Below are 6,000 nucleotides of genomic sequence, written 5' to 3'. Positions count from 1 at the left end.
ATTCGGTGGTGGACAACTCTTTGCGCTGGAAGACCAGCAAGTTTCGGGCAGACCAAAGGGCGTCTTTCACCGAATTGATAGTCCTCCAGCAGCAGTTGATGTTTGTCTCGGTGTGCGTCCCTGGGAACAGCCCGTAGAGCACAGACTCCTGTGTTACAGAGCTGCTTGGGATGAACCTTGACAAAAACCACTGCATCTCTTTCCACACCTGCTTTGCAAAGGCACATTCCAGGAGGAGGTGGGCGACCGTCTCTTCCCCACCACAGCCAACGCGGGGGCACTGTGCGGAGGGGGCGAGACTTCGGGTGTGCATGAAGGATCTGACGGGGAGGGCCCTTCTCACCACCAGCCAAGCTACGTCTTGGTGCTTGTTTGAAAGTTCTGGTGATGAGGCATTCCGCCAAATGACTTTGACGGTCTGCTCGGGGAACCATCCGACAGGATCCACCGTTTCCTTTTCCCGTAGGGCCTTGAGGACATTCCGTGCAGACCACTGCCTGATGGACCGGTGGTCAAAGGTGTTTTTCCGCAGAAACTGCTCCACGAAGGATAGGTGGTACGGCGCCGCCCAACTGCATGGTGCGGTAGAGTGAGGGATATGCCAGGTCATGGGGTTACAGATTGTGGTTGATGACAATCCTGCTGCTGCTGATGGTCCACAGTGCCTCATAGACACCCACTTTTGAGCTGTTAGATCTCTTCTGAATCTATCCCATTTAGCATGGTGGTAGTGCCACATAACACAATGGAGGGTATTTTCAGTGTGAAGACAGGACTTTGTTTGCACAAGGATTGTGTGGTGGTCACTCCGACAAATACTGTCATCGACAGATGCATCTGCAACAGCTAGATTGTTGGGGACAAGGTCTAGTAGGTTTTTCCCTCTTGTTGGTTCTCTCACCACCTGTGCAGGCCCAGTCTGGCAGTTATGTCCTTTGGACTCATCCACCTCAGTCCATAGAGGTGTAATGAGGTTGTCATTTTTTTTGTTGAAACTTGAGAATCTGTATTTGAAAAACTGAAAAGGATTTAATGGGCATTATATCATCTGGAGGTTGCTGAAATTTGTGGGTGTTTTTCTTAAAAGGAAGACCAACAAAAAGGTTGACCAGTAAACAAGTACTGGAAAGCATGAGATTTCAAATAAACACAGCAGCTGTTCTAACCTGAAGGGACAGATGTTTACAAGGAAATGATAGATCACGATTGTGGCTGTCACAGGGTTGTTGCTAAATTGTTTTCTGTTTTATTTTGAACTGTTAAAAACCAGCTGTTTTTTGGGCTGAAAGAGGCAGTTGGGATCTGCATATTGACCTGCCAGGAGATTAGAAGAGAAACCAGACAACTGTTATCTCTCTTTGAAGAATCCCTGCTCTTGAAAAGCAAAAGCCTGTATGAAGTTGTACTGTTGCCTCCTGTATTTTGAAGACAGAATGTTTGCAGAAACCTTGCATCTTTAAAAGGACTTTGCTTCGAATGTTTGAGAACTGAAACCTTTGTTGTTGGACACCTGCTGTAAGACCTATGTGAAGCCTTCTGTAGTTGAATTTCTTTGAACATCTACCCCAACAGACTGTTCATCAACCTCACCTGGAAAGATTCAGAGTGGCAGCCACCTATTCAACTTTGGGACACCTCGCCAAAACAAAGGACTTCCATCTTTTCTCTTCAGTATGTTTTTTTTTATTCCTTCTATTTCTTTGTGACAGTTGTGAACAAAAATCCCTTTTTTCTCCCAGTTAACCGGGTTATGTATGTGATTGCAAGTGAGTGTGTGTGAGGGCTAGGATAAAAGGGGCTTTAATATTTCAGATCTCGTATATATTTACTTCATATTGGTTAAGCCTTGTTTTATAATAAACGGATAATTTTGTTGTATATTAAAGAAACCTGGTTGGTGTGCTTTATTCTGGAGACAAATAGAGTATGTAATTGACTGTTTCGGTAAGTGGGAAAATTTATTGATATGCTATGACATGTGGAAAAGTGGGACTGAAGTAACAGTGCTAACCAAGCCACTCGGTGATGGACATTGAAAACCCCCACCCAGCGTACATTCTGTGCACTTGCCACCTTCAGTGCTTCTTCCAAGTGGTGTTCAACATGGAGAAGCACTGATTCATCAGCCAAGTTGGGGCAGGGGGGCAGGGTGCGGTAGGTGGTAATCAGAGGTTTCCTTGCCCATGTTTAACCTGATGCCATGAGACTTCATGGGGCCCAGAGTCAATGTTGAGGACTCCCAGGGCAACTCCCTCCTGGCTGTATACCACTGTGCCACCACTTCTCATGAGTTTGTCCTGCTGGTGGGACAAGACATACCCGGGAATAGTGATGGTGGTATCCAGGACATTGGATGTAAGGTATGTTTCCATGCTGTAAATTTCTATGATTCTATGATATCTACAAAGACTTACATTTATTCCTTGATGCCAACTTTCATTAATAGAGCATCTTTAATAGAAAAAGGTCTTCACAAAGGAAAGCAGAAACTTAGCCAAAATGGGAGATTAGGAGGTGGGGGGCGGGGGGGGCTGGTGGGTGGGTGATGAGTGTATCCTTGGTCAAATAGGTGGGTGTTAAGAAAATGCAGTGGAGAGGTTTAGGGAGGGAATTCTAGATAGTGGAATCCAAGTGGCTAAAGAGATGGCTCTGTGGGGACCTGGAACCATCTTTAACGCTCTGTGGGCCTGATTTTTATTTAGAATCATAGATTGGAGATTGGTTACTGCACAGGAGGAGGCCATTCAGCCCATTGTGTCCATGCCGGCTCTCGGCAAGAGCAACTCAGCTAGTCCCACTCCCCCGCTGTTTCCTCGTAGCCCTGCAAACTTTTTCTCCTCAGGTGCTTATCCAATTCCCTTTTGAAAGCCATAATTAAATCTGCCTCTACCACACTCTGAGGCAGTGCATTCCAGATCGTAATCACTCACTGCGGAAAAACATTTGTCCTCATGTCGCCTTTGGTTCTTTTGCCAATCACCTTAAATCGGAGTCCTCTGCTTCTCGATGCTTCCACCAATGGGAACAGTTTCTCTCTACTGACTCTGTCGAGACCCCTCACAATTTTGATATGTTGCACATGAGCAAGTAGTACGTTGATACTATCGAATTTGACACAAATATTTCTATTTGAGGAGCATGACGTTTAACCCTCAGACCTTGAAGCAGATGCAGGTATCTTTACATTTAAAAGATTCATCAAGCAGTGAGACATATGTATCAGGGAGTACCAGGGTTGATCTTTGGTTCCTGTTGAGTTAGCTAATCACAGCCAAGATGATGGTAGTACAGGATTACAATTAGTTTCACTGTCTCTGGTCGGACACTTACTTCTGTTACCTTATGATGCGGAGGCATTAATTACTGGTATTAAGATTATCAATAAATATGATCAAAAAATAAACAATCAGAATTCAAGCCGTGATCCCATCACTACCCCAACTTAAAAACGTAAGAAATGCTGGAAGGGGAAAATAGCATTTTGGTCATTTGGTCCAGAATCCATGTAATTCCACCTCCGACATGGTTTCTTCCCACTTCCCCCAGGTTCTCTCCTCTCTTCCTAACCTCTATTAATGTCTCTATAAACCTAGAACATCTTTCTCAACACGTATGGCTCTAATTCCTTTTTCAACAATGTCAACTGACCTAGAATTAGCTACTTTTTTGCCACACATCCACTATCCATTTTAGGGAGCGGAAATTCTCCTCATTTCTGATCTTGTTCAAGCCTTGTAAATTTCCTTCTCCGTCCCTCGACTCTGGTTCACTGTCCACGATAACTAGCCTACTTGACCTTAACTTCTCATTACTTAAAACTGCCACCTTTTAATTTAATGAAATCATCTCAGGTTGCTTAGTGTGATGTCAGCAGGCATACGTTACTCATCAAATATCTTTTGACATCAGTAGATGTGGTACTAGTATTACAGTTGTCTGTTCAGGTAAGTTATAGGATTATATGTATTGTACATATTTATTGATCCATTAATTATCCATACTACTGCAGCTGCTGTAATATTTCAATGGCACACAACTGTTGGTGTTATAAATGTACTACCTATTGACAAAAGTTGGAATGTTATAGACTATAGTTCTTGCCATTATTCATCTTCCTATCCAACTTAATATTAGGTATCAAGATATATTCCTCCGTGTCGATGGCTCTTTCCTCCCCAACTCACAGGCCATTTCCCTCTCCCTGTAATAACTTTTAACAGGGTACAACCCCACAAGTATCAGCTACTCCATTTTGAGTACCATACTCAAAAACTAATGTTTACAACTGAGCGAAGACACTGATCTTTCTTGGCAGGCTATCATACATGGGGTACATCATAGCCAAACCTCAGTCTCAGCCTTTCCTCACAAGATGTACACACACATTCTTGCAAAAAGTAGGTGATGGGGACAGGGGGTTGGTGGTCACAGTCAATGGTCAGTGGAAGCTCAGGGGCCTTAAAGTCAACTGCAGCACTACATGGCAGGCCCGGCTGAGATGATCTAGTTCCAACGCAGACTAGATATTTGTACTTTGTTCACTGCATTGAGGCCACACAGGTGCACAGGAATCAAAAATTTTAATTTATGTCCGTAGATCAAAAAAAGAGCGACGAGTGTGCCTTTAAGAGACTGAGCGGTCCCTGCCGAAGCGCTGATTGACAGGCGTGATTGGAAGTGACGTCCAGAACCCGCCCTAACCGTTCCGAGCCTCGGCCAATCAGGAGGCGGCGTGCGTGACGAGCGGTGCATGGAATGACCTCATCCCTAGTGTGGGATGACGTCAAATTCAAGATGGATGGAATCACTGCGGCGGCGCGCGGCACTAAATTCTGAAGCAAAAAAATAATAACCGGAAGCGGGCATTTTGCAGCGACTTTTCTTCTCCAAAGTCGGGGACGCCTGTGAAGAAGGTGAGTAATTACCGAATTTATCGTCAGTGCAAGACGGAAGTTCTCAGACTTGTCTCTCTCTCTATCTCATGTGAGGGGATAGCAAAGAAAAAAGCGGCCTGTCCTGACGTAACTCCGAGGCGGTTTCCACCTCCCTCCCCCCTTCAGCCGCGCCGGTTGGTTTGCGGCTTGGCGACCCCACTGCGCATGCGTCATGCCACGGTCATGACGTCTGGACGCATGCGCACCGGACGCGCGGGGCCCAGGCTGGATTGTCGACACTGCGCATGTGTCATTCACTACACACGTGGGGTGCAAAGTGTGGTCTCTAGCGGCTTAACTGGAGTTATTTTGCTTTAATTATTTAATTTTTTCCAATAACTTTGTTTTGAAAGAAACTCTTAATTTATGAAATTCCTACCTGTTGTAACGTGTCTCAAAAATTGTCTTGGCCATTACATGCTGGGGCGAAAGTAAATCTTAGTGAAATATTTTCATTCAAAATGTATTATGAGGGGAAATTTACATTCTATCTTCATTTTTGTGTGTTTCCCTCGCTCTGCCACACATTTTTGTCAAACTGTATTCCCTTTCGGAATCCTTCCCCGGGTTACCATTTGAGATTTTAATATGCATTTCTGAGTCTGAAGTGTTGCAAATTAAATCGAGTTCTCCGTCTACCTGAAATGAGCTTCTTACTATTGAACTGCGAAATCTGCAGTGGTGAGTCTTGGATGTGAAACCGAAATCCTGCAATGAGATCCTAGAACTATCCTTATTTTTACTTGTACGTAACTGTATTTTAAAACGGAGACATAAAATCCCTGCGTAAAATATAACGGGAAAATTCATGTGCATTGTTTCATACATCAAAATGTAAGTATTGATGTAAGCATTGCTGTGTATTTGATTACTATATACATTTTCAATAAACTTAAATCTCAGTCTATTGTGGGTAGTATACTTTTGTGCATACAATTTGATTAGGACAGTAATTATACAGGTTTCCTAAACTTGTCAATTAATCAAGCAGGAGAAATTCGTGGATTATAAATGTGGTACAGAAGATATGCTGTATGTAGTAAAGTCTATTTTGTGATATTTCAGT

At 43.8% G+C, this 6,000-nt stretch overlaps 1 protein-coding gene across 1 annotated transcript in view; it reads left to right on the top strand.

The window, feature by feature from the left end:
* Window positions 1-4,784: 4,784 nt before the first annotated feature.
* The window catches only part of zbtb21 (zinc finger and BTB domain containing 21), an 81,307-nt gene continuing 80,091 nt past the window's right edge, over window positions 4,785-6,000 (top strand). Inside the window, exon 1 of the mRNA XM_068041241.1 lies at window positions 4,785-4,913. The gene's annotated coding sequence lies outside the window, so the exon portion shown is untranslated. The remainder of the gene's footprint in view (window positions 4,914-6,000) is intronic.

Source organism: Heterodontus francisci, chromosome 10 (assembly GCF_036365525.1).
Source record: "Heterodontus francisci isolate sHetFra1 chromosome 10, sHetFra1.hap1, whole genome shotgun sequence".
Classification (NCBI taxonomy): domain Eukaryota; kingdom Metazoa; phylum Chordata; class Chondrichthyes; order Heterodontiformes; family Heterodontidae; genus Heterodontus; species Heterodontus francisci.
This window is presented reverse-complemented; position numbering and strand designations above follow the sequence as displayed.